This window comes from Erpetoichthys calabaricus, chromosome 1 (assembly GCF_900747795.2).
Source record: "Erpetoichthys calabaricus chromosome 1, fErpCal1.3, whole genome shotgun sequence".
NCBI lineage: Eukaryota > Metazoa > Chordata > Cladistia > Polypteriformes > Polypteridae > Erpetoichthys > Erpetoichthys calabaricus.
In genome coordinates this window covers 76628963-76653620 of record NC_041394.2, presented here as the reverse complement: position 1 = coordinate 76653620, position 24658 = coordinate 76628963, and the positions used below count along the sequence as shown (strand labels likewise).

Sequence of the window (24658 nt, the reverse complement as noted above, 5' to 3'; positions counted from 1 at the left end):
TGAGTGAATGTGGGTATATTGGTGAGTGTGGTACGCTGAAGTCTTGTTTAGGGTTGTTTTTTGCACTCCATGAATGTGAAGTGAATTAAATGTATCAGAAAAAGGATTTTTAAAAATAATTTGCATAACTCCATATCCCTTACTTGCATATTCTTCTGCTCATCCATCTGCATTTCAGTTTTCTTTTAAGTTAGTTTCCTGCAAACATATTATTAGTGAGCACCTGGAACCAAATGTCTAGATGTGTTTAAAAAAACAAAAAAACCCTGACAGAGGATGTGTGTATGTCAGGTATAGTGTGTGTGTAAAAACACGAGCACAGGTTTTCTTTCTCTGTCCCCAATTCAATTCTCCTCACAATTTCTCTCACCACTGCACTGCCATCCTCCAGTCGAGTGTTGCCTTCCTTCCTGCCAGCTCCGACTAGCTTGGACAAGGGAGTGGTCCCTTTTATTAAAGACTTGGGAGTAGTTCTGGTGCCAGGGCCACTGCCCAATGGAAGCACTTCCGGGTCACAACTCCTTGTAGCGCCTCCTTGTGGGACCCATGGTCCCCAGCAGGGCTGTGTTGCCGGACTACATCTCCCAGCATTCCCTACTGGTTCCCAAATGGGCACTGATATGGAGGGCTGCTGCCATCTTGTGTCCTGGGGGAATAATCTGGCTCATGCATCCTTCATTTCTGATATGCTATCTGTCCATCACATCCGGGTCTGGCTCCTTCCTCCTCTTCCCATCTGCCTGCCCGGAGCCTGCCATCCGTGTTATCTATCTATCATAGAGGTTTAAATTTAAAGTTTAGGTTAGCAAAAACTAAAAAAAAAGGAAAATGTGACAGTATTACAAATGGGTCTTCTTTAGGGAAAAACTAGTAGGTTGTTCTGCAGCAATTAAAGTAAATTAAGCCTTGCAAGTTGAAGCAAACAATTTGCACAAGTGTCCCAACATCTGTTGATTACTTAAAAACCCTCTGTCTGTCTTAAAGTAGAGTTGGAACAGACTGTGTTACTACACATACACACACACTGTACCTGACTTTCTCCTGATGCAAGTAAGTTGTGCGTTTGAGTGAGGGTACTGGTATAATTTTTACTGCAAGTCTTCAGCAGTGAATGACACTATGAACACTCATGTTACACTTTGTGGCCATTTTTGTGCCCATGCAATATGATAAAACAGAGGGCAATTCAAATTTAAAAATTTGAGGAGATGAAGTGCCCTTTTTTAATTGAAAATGCCCCCAGTCTTTTACTCCATTTAAGTTTGAAAATGTCCTTAATCCTTTTCCCCCAGACACTTTTCTGTCTTGTCACTGGGAGGCTATATGGCACTTTTTACTATGAGCAAAAGTGTGGATCTACAACAGAGAGAAACAGGTGCATAATTGGAGGCAATAGGTGAGAGAAGTGAAAAGCAGATTAAACAAAAAGACTTTGTCAAGTGTATTATTTGTGTAGTCAGTACAACAGGTTTTTAAGCTATCAGGAAGGGTAGAAAGTTGCCTATAGTTGCTTAAGAGGACAATTTTACTGGCATATGACCAAGATAAAACAGAAGGGTGAAGCAAGTGTTTAAAAAATTCTTTTCATCTTGGTTTTGACTTGTAATAAAGAAGGAAAACTCTTCAGTCTATTCGGAGTTTAATGTCACCAACTTCTTGAGATCTTTACCTTTTCTTTTGCACACATGGCCCTCCAGTAATATGGATTATCAAACAAACATTCAATTGGATTTGAAATTTTAGTTTGAAATATTTCATTTTAAGAAGATGGGGATATGATCCTAAGTATGCAATACTCTGGTCTGTTTTGTTTATTAACCTATACCACAGTGGTGTAGCTCATGTTAATATACAGAACTTGCATATGTTCAATATAAGGTATGATATTTTTAATTGCTTTGCAATATTTACTTCATTCAGATAAAAAATACATTATATGCATTGCATACCAAAAGGAGCAGAGTTCAAAATAAAAAATGTCCACATGTCTGTCTTCCTGTCTGCATGGAAAAATTAATCTCCTGGTTGACTGAATTTTGTTTAAATTTGGCACACTTATTCTATAAGAAAATTTCTTAGGAAAATTCAGTTTTTATTCAGATATGTTCAGACAGTTCAGTGTGTGACATTTACCTTAGGAGAGGTTACCTCAAGCAGTACCTCAGGTACACCAGCTCACTTCTCCTGCCGCTTGAGGTAAGTTATCTTTAAAGGTTAAAAAAAAAAAGCTTCACTTACTAATAAATGAATATGGGGGGAAAAGAATTATGTGAGTATCCCTCTATAAGCACAGAGAAAATGTATTCACTATTTATGTTACACTAACCGCATAGCTGTATTATCTGCACATTATAATGATTCAGTGCTTCTCTGATACTCTAATTTATAGGAGAAGCTCCAGATGTGGTCTCCATGATGGTCTGAAGCAACTAACAATTTTATCTTGTAGCTTAAACAGATTTTTACTCTTCTTTGGGTCCATCTTTCAAAAATGTTATATTTAAGAAAGTTGTATTACAGTTACTTACAGGCCCGTCCACAACCAACAGCCAACAATCAATGCCATTTTTATATCGCTTGAATTAGAATCTGCTCTTTTTGAAAACTTTTGAGCCACCCAAGTCTATATGGGCTATATTTTAATTGACATGACATTGTAAAATGCTGCTAAAAAGCATACTTTTCATGTATTCTACTAAGGCATGTAAGTGTGCTTTATTTTTATTTTTGAATATGACTCACTGTTACAAAAACATTTAATGAACAAAAATTAGATAACTGACTCTATGAAGTAACTAAAAAAGTATAAAATTGTCCAAGTTTCAAACCAATTGGTATACTCCTCAAACACACTTGAATGTTACTCCATATATAGATTTTCTAACTTCTATAATATTGTGACTAACCATGCTTTGTCAGAATGTAGTGATTGTATTAAAGAATACAGCGGGTATCAGATTTTTTTGTGTCAGACATTGAGGTCAACGGTCAGAGACATCAGATATACAAGACTGGTCTCTCTGTTAGTAGATAGTGTGTGTTCCAGTGTTTATGTTTATTTTAGACTTAAACATTCTACCAATATACATATTGCTTAAGTGATGACTGTAAATTGGATACATTGTGGGTGAATGTGTATGTGTATGTGTGTGTGTATGTGACTCTGAGGCTGGTTATCGACTGGTTTAAGGCTGGTTCATAACTTGTCCTTGAATCAGCCATTTTGGGGTACAGCTCTCTACATATCTTTAACAATGAGAACTTTAATACTAAATGAGAAGCTACAGTAGTCCTTCTAATAATTCAGTAAATAAACAAATAATGGACAAATATTATGAAATGAAGAAACGGAGGAAACCTTGATATTCATATTAAAGAATGATGAAACATTTTTGTGTATTGCATTCTGTTGATACCCACAGCATGAAACCTCCATCCATCTGTTTTCATACCCGTATAATCCAGTTCACATTTGCAAGGACCTGGTGCCTATCCCTGCAGCCCTGGATGGTTTGCCAGAACCTGATTGGGCACACTCACACCTGCTCACACTGGGAGAATCCAGAATTGTCAGTTAATCCTATTCTCTCATCTTTAGAATGCAAAAGGAAAATCAGAGTATTTGAAGAATAGGCTGTGCAGATGTGAAGAGAATGTACAGCTTTTAAGTTGGTGAGAAAGATCAGAATTTGATGGACTCAGGAACTGTAAGGTAGATATGCCAATCACAGTGCCAACTTGCTGGTCATTGTACAATTTCAGTTGGAAAAATATATGATAACACACTGAAGTGTATGAAAGTTGAAAGTACACCTTTTGAGAACAACTTGGGAAACATAAATTCATCACTGTTTATATCCAGTTTACTGAAAGCTAATAGGATTTGGTTACATAGAATGTTGTGGAAGGTGCGTATCAAGGGAGGTTAGATATAACGGTAAAATGCACTTTTGGTGCCTCACCTGGAATATTGTGTGTAGTTATGTCCTACGTGTTACAGCCAAAGATATAACTGCTGGAAAACTTTCAGAGAAGAACAGTTAGGCCGATACCAGGGCTGTGAGATTTAGGCTGCACCTACTTATACCCCGTGGTCCTTGAAACTTTGAAGAAGCTGAATCTTTGCAGTTTAAATATAAATTACGAGGTACAATGACAAGTATTTAAAAGTATGAAGGGAATTCACAGAGTCAAAAGCAGGCCATTACTTTACAATGAGACCTTCAGCAAGAGCACAGAGGTATTGTTGAAAGCTGGAGAGGGGTACATTTTGCACAAAGGTTAGTATGTTTTTCATCACACAAAGTTCTGTTGATACATGGAACAAGGTAGAAACTTGGTATTTTTTAAAAGTGTTTTAAATAGAAATTGAGGAGTTGTGTAGTGCTGATGTTGTCAAAAATTGTATGATATAACACTAAACATTTTAAGTATTGATAGCAACAGTATCTGCAGTGGACTAGTGCCCGAGTCAGGGAACCCTCCTCTGACTCTGAATTGGATTTAATTGGTTTGAAAATATAGAGTATCTATCCAAAATGTGATTTTACATTATGAATATTGCTAAATATGGAAACAGCGATGCATCATTGGATGCATTAATGTTGTTAATAACCATTTGATCTGCCTTTATTATGTATAGTCAGTGTGTTATCTTCTGTAAATGTGTACTGTGTTGACTTTTGATAATTGTGTAATGAGACATTGTTAGCTTAATTATGTTAATAACTTTGCAATGGGATCCCCTCATGCACATTAAACATTGTTAGTAATTATGTGGCAAGGCCTTGCTGTGCATATTCAAGCTTAATCCGGTGGTGATGTTTTGTCATTCCACCACTCTAGAAGATACCAATTATAAAATGATGTTGTCATTTTCTATCATCTAGATTGGAAGTAATTTTGTTTTGCTATTTTTTCATGTGTTCATTTTTAAAACCAGTTTTCCCAGTTAGGTTGCATTGTGAACTGAAGTGTAACTATATAGAACCAGCATGAGACAATTGCAGGACATGCATAGTCTCGTGTGCTAGAGCAGTTTGAAGCTGCAACATCCCTTGGCGCAATCTTTTTAAACCATGTACAAAAAGCACACACAAAGACAGGGAACATTTAAAAATGCCTGTATTTGAGCTTGGTGACTCATACCTGTATATGACATAGTGGAGCTGATATATAAATATCATATGCATCTTACTGTTTTATATCAGTATTCGAAAAATGTTAGTAACTATATTTTCATTTGCCATTTGGATTGTGTGCCATGTTATTGTAAATACAGTATATGAAATTGTGTAAAAAAGCCATGAAAGAAGTGCACAAGTTTTTTGTGTCTGGAACAATAGCAGACTCTTCCCACTAAAAGCTTTAAGGCTGCCAGCTCTCAGGTATAAGTAAATAGTTCTTCTAACATCTCAGTCATATTTTTGGAAGTTGGGGGTAGGGCGTGGCCTCAGTGAGTCCGGAGACACAGTGCCTCAATGTTTTTGAGCACAGCTGACCACACTTCTTTGCACAAGTCTTAACTTATTAAGAAGTATAAATTGATTGGCATTAATCATCACTCTAATTTATATTGTAGATTTTTTCTGTTTATTTTTTAATTCGTAATGTAAATAGATCAATTATTTTTGAAAGTAAAACCAGAACATGAAATTTGACCCTTAATTCTCAGTAACATTTTACTTAATATTTCATTTTCTGCATATACAGTGCATCCGGAAAGTATTCACAGCGCATCACTTTTTCCACATTTTGTTATGTTACAGCCTTATTCCAAAATGGATTAAATTCATTTTTTTTCTCAGAATTCTACACACAACACCCCATAATGACAATGTGAAAAAAGTTTACTTTAGGTTTTTGCAAATTTATTAAAAATAAAAAAAACTGAGAAATCACATGTACATAAGTATTCACAGCCTTTGCTCAATACTTTGTCGATGCACCTTTGGCAGCAATTACAGCCTCAAGTATTTTTGAATATGATGCCACAAGCTTGGCACACCTATCCTTGGCCAGTTTCGTCCATTCCTCTTTGCAGCACCTCTCAAGCTCCATCAGGTTGGATGGGAAGCGTCTGTGCACAGCCATTTTAAGATCTCTCCAGAGATGTTCAATCGGATTCAAGTCTGGGCTCTGGCTGGGCCACTCAAGGACATTCACAGAGTTGTCCTGAAGCCACTCCTTTGATATCTTGGCTGTGTGTTTAGGGTCGTTGTCCTGCTGAAAGATGAACCGTCGCCCCAGTCTGAGGTCAAGAGCGCTCTGGAGCAGGTTTTCATCCAGGATGTCTCTGTACATTGCTGCAGTCATCTTTCCCTTTATCCCGACTAGTCTCCCAGTCCCTGCCGCTGAAAAACCTCCCCACAGCATGATGCTGCCACCACCATGCTTCACTGTAGGAATGGTATTGGCCTGGTGATGAGCGGTGCCTGGTTTCCTCCAAACATGACGCCTGGCATTCACACCAAAGAGTTCAATCTTTGTCTCATCAGACCAGAGAATTTTCTTTCTCATGGTCTGAGAATCCTTCAGGTGCCTTTTGGCAAACTCCAGGTGGGCTGCCATGTGCCTTTTACTAAGGAGTGGCTTCCGTCTGGCCACTCTACCATACAGGCCTGATTGGTGGATTGCTGCAGAGATGGTTGTCCTTCTGGAAGGTTCTCCTCTCTCCACAGAGGACCTCTGGAGCTTTGACAGAGTGACCATCGGGTTCTTGGTCACCTCCCTGACTAAGGCCGTTCTTCCCTGATCGCTCAGTTTAGATGGCCGGCCAGCTCTAGGATGAGTCCTGGTGGTTTCGAACTTCTTCCACTTACTGATGATGGAGGCCACTGTGCTCACTGGGACCTTCAAAGCAGCAGAAATTTTTCTGTAACCTTCCCTAGATTTGTGCCTCGAGACAATCCTGTCTCGGAGGTCTGCAGACAATTCCTTTGACTTCATGCTTGGTTTGTGCTCTGACATGAACTGTCAACTGTGGACCTTATATAGACAGGTGTGTGCCTTTCCAAATCATGTCCAATCAACTGAATTTACCACAGGTGGACTCCAATTAAGCTGCAGAAACATCTCAAGGATGATCAGGGGAAACAGGATGCACCTGAGCTCAATTTTGAGCTTCATGGCAAAGGCTGTGAATACTTATGTACATGTGCTTTCTCAATTTTTTTATTTTTAATAAATTTGCAAAAATCTCAAGTAAACCTTTTTCACGTTGTCATTATGGGGTGTTGTGTGTAGAATTCTGAGAAAAAAAATGAATTTAATCTATTTTGGAATAAGGCTGTAACATAACAAAATGTGGAAAAAGTGATGCGCTGTGAATACTTTCCGGATGCACTGTATATTTTTGTTTCTGGTGACATTATGTGTACTAAGTCTCAATCATCCAGGGTTTCACTGAAACTGTGCAGCACTGAAGTGAAAACCTCACAGATCAAACTTCTTTTTCTTGGTTTTTGCTGATTTCCAGACACCTATTGTCTTCAGGCTTTCACTAACTTCTTCCGTCTAAGTGGTAGCTTGTTTATTTCATCTAATGTAACTAAAAAAAAAAAAGCAGAAGTGAACCTGGCTTTCAGAATTATACATTCTTTGAGTTGAAATATCCCAGAAAAGAATATGAATATGACCATAATACTCTGGTGATGATAAACCCATGGGGCTAGTAACAATGATAAAATTATGAAACCCATTTAATTAAAGAATTCTGTGGGGATAAGGGCCCATTACATCGTGTACAAGACAGGAAGTGTTACTGGACAGAGCTTCAGTCCATCTCATGGCCTGAACTGATGATGTCTTTCAGTAATCCTGTTGGGTGTGTTTTTATTGCAATAGGAGTCAAATTCTGCCTTTAGGATACAACTGATTGTTGTTCTTCAGGGTGACCAACAGTAAAAATGTCAGTTTCTCGTGCAACTCTGAATTTGAAAGCAAGAGCTAACAGGTTTTAAGTATTGAGTCTAATTGTGTGGAATTAAAGCATTCAGAGCTACAGGTCCTTACACTTCTGCAGAGTTGACATAAGGAGGGCAGGTTGGTGTATATAGTGGTTGGTTATGTTGTACCTGACACCTTAGTGTAGGTGGTTGGCTGTCTATTTTTGGAATTTTCAGCACCCTACCAAATCAATTTGAACATCTATTTTCCCCTCTGTATTAGGGACCTATAAAAGTAAATGGTGGGCACAGGGTAATATGTCTTATAGCATCTGTATACCATAGCCAGCTAAAAGGTTGCAGCCAGGTGTTGATCAAACAAACATCTGCGTGCTAATGTGCACATCCTGTGTTAACATGTACGAGGCACACTTTGGGAAAGATGTGGGAAAAATGTAGAAACACTGCAGATTCCTTTTGTGAGTTAGTACAGTATAACTGTGTGTATGAATGTGAGTTCACGGTTTGTATAATATATTGTTTTAGAGAGGTTATGCACACATTTGGACTTGGCCGTTTTTTCCTAAACAGTCATTAAATTTTATGTATACTGCTTTTGGTTGGTTAATGTTGGATCTATCATTCTTTCCATTACAGAAAAGAAATCAATATGGAAGAGAAGTTGTGTGAATGGCAGACATTTTTAAGAGCTATTGGAAAGGGAGCAATGAAGTGTAGCAGGTTTCTTAACACAGAATAGTCAAACAATCAGTGAACCAAACAAAAGGACAGGTCTAACTCAAAATCAGTAAACAGGTAAAAATTCAAAACTGAAAGTGAAATTGTTCTGAAAACAGGTTTTTACTTATTTAGGAAAGAGTGGAAAACCATGTGTTCATGCCCTTCTGGTGTCATACCAGCCAAGCTTAAACTTATAAAGATGAACATGTTCTCAACACCCCAAAAACAGTGACAATAATATGAAAAATCTAATTCACTACAGTTTTCACAGTAAAGACACTATATACATATTTAGTGTTTGTCTGATTGTTTGTGTTATTAGATATTTGTTACAGTGAATTTGGTCAGAACTTTGAAAGCTGTAGATAAATATAAAGGAGGGTCTGAAAGAAATATGACCAGCTTTTGGTGCAGAGTAATATACACCACAATCTTCAAGTGTGAACACATTAGTGACCAGCAGGGAAGTCCGAGTACTTGAAGAGATATTTGGGGCTCTCACCTGAAGGTAATATATTTGACTAACTTTGGCCTTCACCACAAAGTTTCTAGATGTGCACATTATTTCACAATCAAAAGAAAAATATGTAAACATCTAGGAAAAAATGTTTAATACATGTCAGTCTAGAAAAGATCACATGGCTATTTCTAAATCACAGGGGTTCCACGGTACCACAGTCAGAGCTAAGTTACCAAAATGGAAAAAGTCCAGAACATTAGTTAATTTTCCTATTATTGGGTCTCCTTCCTAAAATCTTTACAAGACTGATGTGTAAGGTTTTCCATCAAAGTCATAAAGATCCTCATAATAACATCTAGCAAGTCTACAGACCCCTCTCTCAGCTCAAGGTCTGTGTCCATACATCTGAAACCCAGGGCAGAACTGCAATGTGGAAATCGCTGTCCATGAATAAGAACATGCGGGTGTGTTGCAAGTTACATAAAATGTCCATGAGTAATAAGTAATAACTAGATGTTTTTGGCTCATATTGACTCTGGCTGGGGAAATTCTAATATTTCATTCCACATCGTTTATGAAACCTTTGCTGCATTAGGACCTGAATGTCTTACACTTATTAAATAGTCCTTACTACAAATTCAATTCCTCATCAGTAGATTCTTCAGGAAAATGGCAGGCCATCCATCAGAGTTGGTCATGTAGCAACACAATGATCTGAAATCCAACAAGCTGACATCAGGATTATTATAAAAATAGCAAGGGAATAGTCAAAATCTAGGCCTAAACCATATTAACATACTGTAGCAGGGCATGAAATGAGCCATTAATGTTGAGAAACCAATACGTCACTGAGATGAAACAGCTCCTTGAGAAGGATGTAGCCTGATCAATAATTCCTGGAAACGTCTTGTTGCAGAAGTGACCTGAGGCAATTCTGTTTTTATCTGGGGGCACTGCATTTTACATAACTTTTTTTAATTAATAATTTTTTGTCTTTCAGTCACTGAAGATCCCTTTTATCTAATAATAGAATTTGTTTGAATCTGATAACATTCACAGCGAAAAGATTTGCAATAATAATGAAAATCAGACAGCAGCCAGATACTTTCCCCCTCTCTGTATATAAAACATTGATTTATTGTATTCTGTATTACAAGATGTTTTCCTTTTCATTTTAGTAATTTACTCATCAACTTGAAAAGGCACCTCTTAGTTCCTCTTATTTAATGGGATGGGCACTGCGATATTGGATTTAGTTTATGCAAATGTTCTTGCTTTATTCATGTTACTATTTAAAATAAAGATGATTTTAAGTTGCCCTTTCTTGGCCTTGATATCATATATGTGTATGAGTAACTTTTTGAATTAATTCTGAAAGTTAACATTGACACTTACAAAGTGAAATGGGATGGCGATCAGTAGGAAAGATAACACATTCTTGAACCTGTCTGATTCAACTGAGGGGAGCAGAAAGTCTGAGCCTTTCCTAGCAGCATCGGGTGCAAGGCAGAAACCAAACCTTGACAGGGCACCACTTAGCAGTTAAGCACATTCTCACACTCGGACTTGCACAAGGCTGAATCCAGGACTTTGGAGCTGTGTGACAGCAGTGCTACATTTTGCTTCACCGTGATACCCTTTAAATTTAGACATTAATTTCCCCTTGGGATTAATAAAGTATCTATCTATCTATCAATCATTATATACTCATGCCAAAGCAAACATCCGGGACCAGGATACAAATCCTGGAACCGTGAAGCTCTAGGCCAGCAGCACATATGAGCTGCCCCAGTTTGAAGGATGCTATACTTATTGCAAATATGACACTGACTGATAGCCTTCCAATCTCCAGTACAGTACTTCACTACTATGATATATCCTTTTTGAATTCTTGTTTTGTGAAGTTCTCAAAATGAAATGCACTTTGAGCTTTTTCACCCCACAGTTTAAGTCGGTCTTTTACAATATAAAATAATGTTTGATCGTAAAAATTTCACCTTCTTATATCTTATCTGTTTTATTACGTGAATGTATTCCTTTTTGAGTATACCTCTGTTGCTCAGAATTAACTAGTTGTAACAGAACTTCCTGCCATCTATGGACAGAAGGCTGTAATGCTGAATGGTTGCACAGTGCTTACAAACTCTAAGCTCAAAAGAAGGATGAGAAAATGGACAAATAACTAGTATGCTTACATTCTTCTATGAATACATGTAACTTGAAAGCTTAAATGCTTGTTGTGTATATACGTGTATGCTTACATAAGTCCTTATGAAATTAAATAACATATTTCATATTAAACATATTAAATAACATTTAACCAGAAAATACCTCCTTATGCAAAATATTTTGAGTAAACACTGGTCTTCATTAGGAATTAGTTTTCCTTGCTTTTCTCTATAAAGAACTTTAACTTTTGCTCTAGATTTTATGGTAGAACAAGTTGCTTAGCTATATGTAAAAGCTGATAATGGTAAATACCAAAAAAATATCAAGTTTGCCGAACGATTTGAGGTGGAGGAAATGGCACACGTGCTTTCTCACCGAACATGAAATTCAGTATTATAAACACACAATATATGCGTGAGACTTAAAAATCTGTATTCTGTATGCGGTTGTCCAAACTGGAGTTTTTGGTTTAGTTTCTATATATTCACTGTATTTGTTTATGCATATCGTGCACTGCATTCATTTCAAAATGTTGTGTACCTTCATGCTTCAGAATACTGTAAACACACAAGATACACATTTGTGAAATCTAAAGTGTCATCTGTTAACTGTACTTAGATATCAGGAAGATCCATCAGTTGTTGAACCTGCTTAATCCAATGGGACCTATCTTGGTAGCACTAGGAGCAAACAAGAGCCATCTCTGAGGGTGCTAGTTCATTAGAAGATACACTGATACATACCCATGCTCACTTATTCATATAGGGCCACTTTAGAGTCACAAGATTTACAAAACGCACACATCTGAGGTAGATTAATTAGTTGGAGAAAGTAGTTGGAGAAACACACTTACACAGACATGGGGAAAAATTCATAATCCACATAGGACTGAGGCAGCCCTGAGCCATCATGTTGCACAGTGTGAAAGACGCAGTATAAAATAATGACAGACTGACCATGAATGAATGTAGTTCTACAACTACATTGAGTTTATTGATGTATATTTTTTTTTTAATTCTAATAATGGAGAATATTGTTGAAAGTACTTTAAGATAGCTTTCAAAATTAAAAGTACTGTATAAATAAAGGCTGAAGTGTGTTCTGTTTTATTTTTTCCCCACACTAATAATAATAATAAATTTTATTTATATTGCACTTTATAGAATACTTGTTTCTAGTTGTCAGTTTTCATGAAGAAATACAAAGTCTAAGTTTGTTTGATTTAACTGTGTATACCACTGATGAACTGTTTTTGTGCCCTATGTTGCCTCATGAACTTTTTGTGAAAAATATTGGTTCAAAAGATGGATGGAGGTTTTCTTGATACTCCTAGATTAATGATAAATTGGCTTAGCAAGACACATTTATGTAAACAGTCCACTTTTTTTGCCTTATCCTAAAAGACAGCCCAGAAAAGAGCCTTGTTGTTTCTCCACGTGATTGTGGGCTGTAGGTGAGGCTCTGCTTTTTCATAGTACAGGATATTTAGCTGGAGAGACACAGTGACCATTCAAATTTTTTTATCTTTTGAGCTTTCCAGACAAGTAGTTTAAGAATTTCAGTTGGTTTCACTCTTATGTTGCCCTTCATACAAATACTTTAATTTGTCCAACCATTCATGTATGGATTATCAAGCCTTCTTAATCCATTTCAAGGTAACAGGGCTGGAGCCTGTCCTGTAGGCATCAGATGCAGCTCTGGAAAAAAACCATTTAACTGGAATTGCTTATTTACTGGTCAACTTTCAGGCATTGTAGAGTACAATAGGGCTTGCTACAGGCATTTCAGTTAAAGTTCACCATTTATGTATTTGTTTTTTTTGGTAACTGGTTAAGGTTGTGGTAGCAAAAGCTTATTAGTTCAGTGCAAATTGATTTTTTTTGTTATGAAGTGGGCATGTCTAAAGTTAGCTTTTCTGCATCTACCGCATGGACCTCTTTTCACCAGAAATCTTATAATTGAAAAGCCAGCCCTTTGACTTCTCCCACATCTGTCCTACAGCTTTCATTGCTTTCTTATCAATATTGTGTCCTTATTATGACACCTGCATTGACTTTCTTGATATTTTCAGCCTATCATTCAAAGATGTACAGATTGAGTGAGGGACTTTAAAATCTCCACATTTGTATACTGCCTTTCTTAGTGAGCACCATCCTAAAGTGACATGTTAAAATGGAGGATTATTTTTAAAATCTCTTTATTCTTTTTTTGTCACCGAGCCGTCTCTCCATTTTCTAACCTGCTGATTCAATTTGAGGTCAGAGGGAAGCAGCACCTATCTCAACAAAACTGACTATAAGGTGAGAAATAACCCTGACAAGATATTACTGGATGTGGCCACTTATATAAAGATGCTAATTTAACAGAACTTCATTTGTTTAGATTGTTGAGATTAAACCAGAGTATCTGGAGGTAAAACAAGGAGGGCATGGGGAGTACATACAGTCACAGATAGCAAGTGGGTACTGAATTTGAATGCGCTGTTATGTAATAGTGTTAAACACTGCACCACCATGAACCCTTACCCATTTTTGTGTTTTGTGCTTCGCTGACACAGAAGTAAGAATTTGGGTTTGAACCTGCAGCCTTGTGGTTTTCAGCCTATAGCTTAGCCATTAAAACTCTTTTAGGGCGGATGTCGACTGTTGTTGACAGGAGGGGTTGAGGGCGCATGTCGACAAAAGTCGACATCCAGGGGAAGAGGGCGACAATCAGCTGTTAATGGTGACAAAACTCCCTCTCTGCTTGGAGGAATGTTAGACTCATTGACTCTGCATCTAATCCTTGCGTGTGTGTGAGTTACGAAATGTAAACAAAGGCAAGATGGCATCGACATCTCACGAGGGAGCAAAACGAATGCAGAAAAGAAAATACTCCGCAGATGATATTTTGCGCATTATCGCTGAGTCGGACTCTGATTTTTCTCTCTACAGTACACACTAACAATATATGTGAGAAAGTGCAGTAACAGACAATTGAAAAGGAAGCACCAGTGCAACACATATTGTAAGCAGTGCAATGTGGCAATGTATGCAATTGGCTGCTTTGAGCAATATCATACTTTGCAGGACTTTGCTGTGTAACATATATGTGAAATCATATAGTATGCAGGCTCATACAACATGCAAGACAGTAACATTTGTCAAAAGTAAATATTTTTTGTTGATTTGATGTGTTAAACCATTGCTTTGTGTTCTTTTTTAAAAAAAGTTAGTTTTTGGAAAAATATTCAACCCCGGGAGAAAAGAAACAAATAAAAAATTAGCCCTAAAAGAGTTGCTCTCTGGTGTTAAATCTGTAGTGACACTTCGTGGAATTGCCTGTGGTTAATAAATAACCACTGATCTGCACAAACCAAAGCCTTGCCAGGTGCTTGCAAGGGAGAGCCAGTATGTCCAGGAAACAGGATGGTGCACTTGTTCGAGGGATCTTTTTTGTTTTGTTTAGTCTGAGGTAATGAGCTTTCCTTTCTAAAGTTAATATTCTCGCCCACTCTCCCCTTTTCATTTAAACAGCGGAAGAGATTCCATCCTTTGGCTGTCTGTTTTCAATCTGCTCTTCTGTGGCTGGATGGGCTCCAGGATCAGAAAGCCAGCTGCTAAATGACTTGGGAGATGTGGCCAGGCATGTTGATGCTGTCACTTGGGCCACCCTGGGGTAATCCAGCTTTTGCCTCTACTTGTTTCAGCTGGGGAGCAGCATTTTATAAAAGTGAACTTGGCTCTCTGGCCCTCTCTTCACCTGTCTCAGTCCAAGAGCTGCTGCGCATTCATCCCTGGCCAAGCACCATTCGCTCTGTTCGCCTCTTGCTTTAATTTATTTATTTCCTGTTTTCTTCTTTTAATTCTGTCAGTTCTGTTTGAGGGAAAGTCCAAGAACTTGGCATGAGTATGCATACATATGAGCCAAATGTGTTTTGTGAAACTTGTGGGAACAGGCTGAGTAGTGGGCGGCATACTTGTGCTGTGTGGTTAGCGCTGCTGACTCACAACTCCGGGGGTCTGGGTTTTGACTTTCCTGCCTGGTAACTGTGTGGAGTTTGCATGTTCTTCATATGTCTGAAGACTTTCCGATTTATTGTCTTGTGTACATAGTACAATGAAATTCTTACTTGAATGTGCTTTTTGGAATCATGACAGAACTACAATACCAGCAAAAAACAGCTTACACAGAATGCAACATATACAGTATATAAAGGTGCTGGTCATAAAATTAGAATATCATGGCAAAGTTGATTTATTTCAGTATTCCATTCAAAAAGTGAAACTTGTATATTAGATTCATTCATTACACACAGACTGATGTATTTCAAATGTTTATTTCTTTTAATGTTGATGATTATAACTGACAACTAATGAAAGTCCCAAATTCAGTATCTTGGAAAATTAGAATATTGTGAAAAGGTTCAATATTGAAGACACCTGGTGCCACACTCTAATCAGCTAATTAACTCAAAACACCTGCAAAAGCCTTTAAATGGTCTCTCAGTCTAGTTCTGTAGGCTACACAATCATGGGGAAGACTGCTGACTGGACAGTTGTCCAAAATACGACCATTGACACCTTGCACAAGGAAGGCAAGACACAAAAGGTCATTGTTAAAGAGGCTGGCTGTTCACAGAGCTCTGTGTCCAAGCACAGTAATAGAGAGGCGAAGGGAAGGACAAGATGTGGTAGAAAAAAGTGTACAAGCAATAGGGATAACCGCACCCTGGAGAGGATTGTGAAACAAAACTCATTCAAAAATGTGGGGGAGATTCACAAAGAGTGGACTGCAGCTGGAGTCAGTGCTTCAAGAACCACCACGCACAGACGTATGCAAGACATGGGTTTCAGCTGTCGCATTCCTTGTGTCGAGCCACTCTTGAACAAGAGACAGCGTCAAAAGCGTCTCGCCTGGGCTAAAGACAAAAAGGACTGGACTGCTGCTGAGTGGTCCAAAGTTATGTTCTCTGATAAAAGTAAATTTTGCATTTCCTTTGGAAATCAAGGTCCCAGAGTCTAGAGGAAGAGAGGAGAGGCACAGAATCCACGTTGCGTGAGGTCCAGTGTAAAGTTTCCACAGTCAGTGATGGTTTGGGGTGCCATGTCATCTGCTGGTGTTGGTCCATTGTGTTTTCTGAGGCCCAAGGTCAATGCAGCCGTTTACCAGGAAGTTTTAGAGCACTTCATGCTTCCTGCTGCTGACGAACTTTATGGAGATGCAGATTTCATTTTCCAACAGGACCTGGCACCTGCACACAGTGCCAAAGCTACCAGTACCTGGTTTAAGGACCATGGTATCCCTGTTCTTGATTGGCCAGCAAACTGCCTGACCTTAACCCCATAGAAAATCTATGTGGTATTGTGAAGAGGAAGATGCAATACGCCAGATCCAACAATTCAGAAGAGCTGAAGGCCACTATCAGAGCAACATGGGCTCTCATAACACCTGAGCAGTGCCACAGACTGATCGACTCCATGCCATGCCGCATTGCTGCAGTAATCCAGGCCAAAGGAGCCCCAACTAAATATTGAGTGCTGTACATGCTCATACTTTTCATGTTCATACCTTTCAGTTGGCCAACATTTCTAAAAATCCTTTTTTTGCATTGGTCTTAATTGATATTCTAATTTTCCGAGATACTGAATTTGGGACTTTCATTAGTTGTCAGTTATAATCATCAACATTAAAAGAAATAAACATTTGAAATACATCAGTCTGTGTGTAATGAATGAATCTAATATACAAGTTTCACTTTTTGAATGGAATTACTGAAATAAATCAACTTTGTCATGATATTCTAATTTTATGACCAGCACCTGTATATACAGTATATATAACATATAAGAGCACATGCAGTATTTTGTTATATGATTTTATCTAGGTGCTCCAGTTTCCTCACACTTTTCTGAGATGTACAGCTTAGTTTGATTGGTTAAGTTACATCGTCCTTGTCAGAGGATGTGTGCATTGCGTCCTGTATTAGACAGTCATCTTATCTGGGATTGATTTGTGCCTTGTGTCTGATGCTGCTTAGGTTGAATGCAGCTGCAGTTTCAGATAATGGATGATTATAGTTTCCTTACATAGCTTGGCAGTGCTAAGATCAGTGCTGCTGTGTTCAGTTTCCATCTCAGTTACTGTCTGTGTGATGCTTCCCTGTTCTCCCCACATCCCTAAAACATGTTTCTAGGTTCATCAGTTCCACCCTCATCCCATGTGCATCAGACTGATTGTCAACTCTAATTCTAGGGTAAGACCTGACATTGAGTCTTAAATGCCAGGATAGGCAGCTAATTGCTAAGTGGTTGCTTTTCTTCCACTGCACAATGTTAATAGGCTGGGATATGAGTTAACTGTACTGTTTAGCAAACATCAAAGTCACTTTTAGAAACTTCATCCCTCAACCTGTAGGCATGGCAGCGCTAAGCACTGTGACATCAACAGCTACTCTGTAACACAATATCTTAAATTCTTCTAAACTTGAATGGGCTTGGAATAACAAGTCAGAAGGAAAAGTTTGAACAGTTTTTAAAAGTGACTTTAAAAGTTTTTAAAGATAATCACTATTCCATGTGATCTACAAAACCTTCCTTCTTACTTTGAACCACTCACGTTAGGGGCAGAGTGGTAGCATTGCGATTAGTACTGCTGCCTCACAGCACCTTGCCCTTTGCCTGGCTTAAAATCAAGAGGCAGTTGCAGCATGTGTGGAGGCTGCAAGCTTTTCCCATGTCTTCCCATGTTTGTCGTGCCTACATTGTACACAGTGTTAGTGTAGAGCTGTGTCAGTGTGCCACTGCAAAGGAAAAAAACTTTAAAAGCTGAAAAGAAAGGAAGGTGAGAGATGCTATACAGATGAAATATTGTCTCAACACTATGCCTCTTACCTTCTTTCATTTTCATTGTGGAAACAGTGTACATAATACAATGTAATATTTTACTTGTATGTCTCCTCAGAACAGTGACAATAATTCAATATCTACAGAAGGCACATACACACAAAATATATACATATCATGTATATGTATATACAATATAGATTTGTAAGTGTTTTATAAACACACACACACTGTTTTGTTATGTTGTGATTTTTATTCTTATGAATTTATCAACATTTTGACTTGTGGGTAGAAACTCTCCCTTATTCTATTGGTGTGAGTTTCGATAGTGCTGTAACGTTTGCTAGAAGGGAAGAGTGGGAAAAGTGACTGGGCCTGATGGCTGAAGTCTTGGTTTATACCGTTTACTTTTCTGAAGCAGCATCTGTTATACATGTCTTAAATAGAAGGTGGCAGTTTGCTGGTAGTATTTTGTGTTGCCTATACTACTCTCTGCAGTGCTTTACAATCTTGAGCTGAGCAGGTGCTGTGTCAGGATGCACCCAGGAAGGATGGACTCCACTGTGCACCTTTAAAAGTATGTGAGGATGTCTAGAGCAAGCAGATGTGCTGGGGAGCCTGTTTGACAAAAGACAAGATGTGTTGTGCCCACTTCATCTCATTAGAGATACTTCAAAAAAGGTATACAGTTCTTGATTACATTGCACTGTTTTTTTAATGCTTCCCAGGTTCTTTCATTGTCTGGGTTGTGCTTGCTGAGCTAAACGGGTGTATCAAATTCCTCTGGGTCTCACAGAGAGGCACCTTCTGGATTGTAGTCGATAGCCTAAGCCAGTGAGCAACATTGAACAAATTGTTAGTCTTTTGGTAAGTGAGCCACTGTAAGTGCTTCATTTATTTCTATACATCATACTTCCATATAAAAAATCATTATAATCCCAGGAACCCATCTCATCTGAAACAATTGTTGTGTTTAAACTAGTGGTTAGAGCCAGCATTTAAACAATGTTTTTTTATTTTGATCAAGAGGAGCTGTAGAAAGTGTTAATGGTGCTGCTGGGATAGGCACCAACTCCCTTGCTGCTGTATTTAGATTAAGCAAGGTCAGTAAATGGATGGCTGATGTGAACAGATGAATGAAATATACTTTATTCATCCAGTCATATTCTCTACCCGCTTTTGCTTTGCTTAGTATGTCAGTGTATAACAAACCGACATTGCAGTTTTGAAAAGGCTGTGGGGCACATATTTTGCTGTTGAACCACTGCTTTTAGTTTAGTGTGTTTTTATTTAAACAAATTCAGTTTGGTGATTTTTCGTCGAATTTTCTGAAGTTCTCTCTTGTTGATCTTGAGCTTATTTTGCAATCCTGCTTACCTCTGTAGTTTTTGTATGTTGGTTTCTGTTCTCTGCTGCTACATCTTGGCTTTGTGTTGCATCAAGTCTGTATAAAATCAATTGTACCAGAGGATTTGAGTCCAAAGCCCAGATGATGAGAAAAGTGTGCCAGCTAAGAACAAAAGCATCTGTAAAAACAGTGGAAGTCAAAATGCTTAAAGAACAAGGAATCTTTGCCAGTCAGTGTGCACCACTAAGATACACTAAGAAATTGCTGCTTTGGATTGGCACAAGTAGCTGTTCAGCAAGAGACAGAAGCCACAAAACACTGTGTCCCTCTCATCACATTCAAGCATCATGGCACAATTTTATCCACGCCATTACCACAAATGCTATTACCAAAGATTATTTATTATAGTGTTTTATTTTGGCTCTTCATTTCTTGTTACATATTTTAATATTGTTAAATGATAATTAGGTGTGGCAACAGAGAAAGAATGAAAGACTTGCCGTAGTGCAGTGCCCCTCAGGGTTACCTCAGGTGAAGTCTTTTTATGTGATCCTTCTTAGGTTTTTATTTTTGAGCTTCTGCCTTTGGGTAAAATCTAAGAATTACTGCAAGTACAAGTATGGATGTAGTTATCCAGCCACTTCCAGAGCGCAGCCTATCAGTGAGTGACCTGATCACACAGCTGAAGCTGATCGTCACCCTTTCAGACTTTATGACTACAGGGATTTCTATATCTTTAGCAATCTCTTTGAACAAAAGGTGAGTGGGTACGATGGGAGGCCGCTGCAGTCAGAACACTTTCTAGCCTTTTCTCATTAGGGTGTAAGTAATTGTGTTTGAACTCTAAACCCTGTTTATTGGAAGTCCATTATCTCATTGCCGATAACTGGAACATTTTTCCATCAGGTGTACTTAATGGTTTAGCTGGCCCATCCATGTGTGATTAGTAGGTTTACCAAAGCCGGTAAACACAATTGTATGGCAAACATCTTGTCTTTTTTGCAGCAATGACACTGCCCCCATTTATATCACTAATACTTGCTAGCAGCAGTTTTGAGTGCCTTCATTTGAATCTGTAAATCACAAGAAAGTGAACACTTGATATAGTTTGATTCATTCTGAGACTCTTAAATGGTGTGGTTAAGTGAGGTCCATGGCTGATTGGCATGTTTTAAATAAATAATCGCGAGACTCGCATCTTCAGGTGGCTGCATGATACTGGAGTGAGAGTGGATCCAGTGTGCAATGTTTGGAGTGGATGGCCCTTTACTTAGTGCATAAGTGCAGGATCGCCCGTGACCCTAATTGGCGTGGGGAGCTGCTGATTGCAGCAGTGTGCCATGTCCCTTCTTTAAAAGGGAAGCATGAGTGCAGGAAGGAAAGAAAAAAAGAGAAGGGCAAAGGGGAATCAAAAGGAAAAAGGCTCAATGCTAAAAGATGGAGAGAGAGAAAAGGCAGGAATGAGGTAGAGATCTGGCGCAAGTGAACAGATGAAAGGCAGACAGCCGGGAGGAAGTCCCTCGGAGCGTGCAGACGGCGCTCGGGGGCTTATAGCCACTCCAGCTGAGTGACCTGGAAGCTGGAGTGGCCAAAGTACTGCTCAGTCTTAGTGACTGGCTGGAGAGAGGCAACGCAGCTGCAGGGGAGTTAGGCTGAGAGAGGCATTCTGCGTATGGTGCCATGGCTCATAAGGATTCAAGCCTGGTAGCGGGAATCGGAGGCTTGATGGGGTGCCCTTCCTGGAACCAGAGAGGGCTACAAGGAATGGAATTATTTGGTCATAACAAAAAGTGCTTTGCATGGCGGAAGAAGAACACCACATTCCAAGAAAAACACCTGCTACCTACTGTCAAATTTGTTGGAGGTTCTATCATGATGTGGGGCTGTGTGGCTAGTTCAGGGACTGGGGCCCTTGTTAAAGTCGAGGGTTGGATGAATTCAACCCAATATCAACAAATTCTTCAGGATAATGTTCAAGCATCAGTCACAAAGTTGAAGTTACGCAGGGGTTGGATATTCCAACAAGACAATGACCCAAAACACAGTTTGAAATCTACAAAGGCATTCATGCAGAGGGAGAAGTACAATGTTCTGGAATGGCTGTCACAGTCACCTGACTTGAATATCATTGAAAATGTATGGGATGATTTGAAGCAGGCCGTCCATGCTCGGCAGCCATCAAATTTAACTGAACTGGAGAGATTTTGTATGGAGGAATGGTCAAAAATACCTCCATCCAGAATCCAGACACTCATCAAAGGCTATAGGAGGCGTCTAGAGGCTGTTATATTTGCAAAAGGAGGCACAACTAAGTATTGATGTAATATCTCTGTTGGGGTTCCCAAATTTATGCACCTGTCTAATTTTGTTATGATGCATATTGCATATTTTCTGTTAATCCAATAAACTTAATGTCACTGCTGAAATACTACTGTTTCCATGAGGCATGTCATATATTAAAAGGAAGTTACTACTTTGAAAGCTCAGCCAATGATAAACAAAAATCCAAAGAATTAAGAGGGGTTCCCAAACGTTTTCATATGACTGTATATAAGCGATTTGGAGTCCATTAGCGGCATGTTCCTGTGAAGCCAGGTTCATATGTATAAGCGCTGCCAACAAGTGAATTCTCATCCAGAAGTACAATATGTCAGCATTATGGACTTTACAAGCAGAAGGGACATATTTCTGTATGATGTCTCGTGTTATATGTACCATGGCAGAATTGAATAAAGAATTAAAGGGGCCGAGATTGTGGCTGAACTCACAGAACCAGTGAACCCTTTGTGCAGCACGGATTCTGTCAGGCAGCACGCTGTTCCCTGTCATAAAAATGTGGGAGCATGACTGTGCTACAGGGTTGACACACAGTCAGTAAATGTGACATGGCCAGTTATTTTAAGTTATCTAAATTGACATTGTACGGCAACACATTCAGCAACAAAATTGTGCCATCAGCTTTATTTTTTAGTGTTCCCTAGGATGCATTTTAAGAGTTAATTTTTTACATTTGTATGTTGATGATACTTAAACATCTGTTTAAAACTGATAACAGTGAAATGGCATTTTCTCTGTGAGACAAAGGCTATGAATGTCACATTCTGCCATTAAACTGTGGAAGGCAAATGTTTTACTGTTAGGAACTCTTGGTTCTGTGTCCAAAAGAATGACTGAAAAACATAATATCATGTTCTGAAAGCTGCTTAGTAAAATTTAGTGTTGCAGATGGGCCACTGCATATTCTGACAGCATCAAGAGTAAAGCAGGAACTAGCTCTGTGCAGATTGGCAGTTGCAGGGTCCACTCACATAAACACTCACCTACGTAGGCATATGTAGAATATCCAGTTTATCAAACATGCATCTTTAGGATGGTAAAAGTTACACAGACTTGGAAAGAAAGTGCAAACTCCACGCAGACAATGACTGATTGTTGGTTTCAAAATTTGAATCAGCAAAAAACCTTGATTGCTGGAAATGAAAGTAGTGTGGATTATCATAAAAACTAAAATGTAATTAATGTGTGGAAATCATATACAATAACACATATTTGAATGGTGTCAGAATGATAGGGATGCAGTGTTTTGCTATGAGTAATTCATGCAGTTACAATCAGTTGAGTTTAATAGCCTATTCTGGTTTAGGACACAGGCATAAAGAAAAATAAAGTCTTATCGTTTATGTGATGCATCTTGAAATCAACCGGTGATTTTACGAGAGATATTGGATCAACTTTCATCTGACAAGTTTAATTTCAAAAAGTCAACCTTAATGGATAAATAAAAAAGCAGGTTGAATTTGGAAAATTAAAGCTTTAAGGCCATTAAATTTGAATTAGACTTGTCTGTTAAGTATTACTCTGCAGTTAATGTTATTAACCAAGTAATGTTTTCTCCATATAGTGATACAAACATAACCACAAATGTTAATTACAGATAAGCCTGATTTGAAAAGTTTGTTGTTACAAGAGCAGCTTTAAAGAATTGTGTAAATAAATGTATTCGGAATAATCTTTATAGCATCAATTCATATTGCACTGATTTTTTTTTTTTTAGTTATTGATTTTAAGTGGTACAGAAAATGTCAATGAATAAATGAAGTATGTTCACAAGATAAGATAAGTCAGGTAGACAATGATGATGTCTTTTTTTATAAACCCAATGTCCTTCTCCTGTATTTGTTGTTACATTAGGGGCAAATCACTTCTGTGACACAAATAAAATTCAGGCCCTGAGTGGTTGTTTTGGTTTGTCGTACTGGTCTATGTAATATGTGTGTCTCCTTAATACGCCTCTTTATGCTCTAATCCAGGGGTGGGCAAAGTCGTTCCTGGATGGCCACAGTGGTTGCAGGTTTTTGTTCCAATCCAGTTGCTTAATAAGAAACACTTATTGCTCAAATAACACTTCTGCATCATTTTAGTTGTCTTGCTCCTTAAGATTTTAAACATTGATTGCTTATTTTAGTCTTAAACAGCTGTTTTCTAGGTTTTTTAGCAATATGATGCAAATGACAAAAGAAACCAGCATTTATCCCTTTAGCTTCCTTCCATTTACTCCTGTGTATATTTATTGTGCACTATTTGGTTTAATTAAATACTTAGAAGGAAAGTGAAGAGAAAAAAGTGAAGGACTGAGAATTACTCATATGCTTTGGACTTCAAATCATTTGGGTGCTATCCTTAGAAAGGAAAAAAAAATCTAGGATATGAGAATGATCTGACATGGCAGAGTTAAAGCACTAACAAGCCATGAAGTTAAGTTATTGACAAGTATTGTTTTCTAATTAAGCAACTAGGCTGGAACAAAAACCTGCAACCACTATGGCCTTCCAGGACTGACTTTGCCCACCCCTGCTGTAACTTGGTCCCTGACGGCAGCATTTCTGGTACTCTTTTAAACACATGTCGGCTAAGGAATTGAATTTGCCTCTGTGCAAACTCAAAACCCTGAGCAGATTGATTAACCTGCCTTGATCTTTCTTTCCATAAAATGTGCTTAGGCAGCTGCACTTTTAACACTCTTAAGGTATTCAGCAGTAAAAATCATTTTATAAAATGAGGTACACCATGTTTGTTTTTCTTGTGTTCTAATGTATCTGTTAGGGGTCATACACTGAATTTACAAGTCCCTAAGGCTTTTGTAGTGTTAACTTTTTTTGTTGTTGGAATTTCTTCTGTGTTCTTTAAACCACAGCTCCCTCCAGAAGGAAGAACACAGAGGTCTGAAATT

General features: G+C 38.3%; 1 protein-coding gene across 9 annotated transcripts in view; it reads left to right on the top strand.

The window, feature by feature from the left end:
• The window catches only part of plcb3 (phospholipase C, beta 3 (phosphatidylinositol-specific)), a 357037-nt gene that overhangs the window by 6426 nt on the left and 325953 nt on the right, over positions 1–24658 (top strand). For 2 of the 9 annotated variants that reach the window (XM_051920129.1, XM_051920132.1), the window contains exon 1: positions 14895–14913. The exons of the other annotated variants lie outside the window; for them this stretch is intronic. The gene's annotated coding sequence lies outside the window, so the exon portion shown is untranslated. Of the gene's footprint in view, positions 1–14894; positions 14914–24658 lie in introns of those variants that run through there. 9 annotated transcript variants of the gene reach the window in all.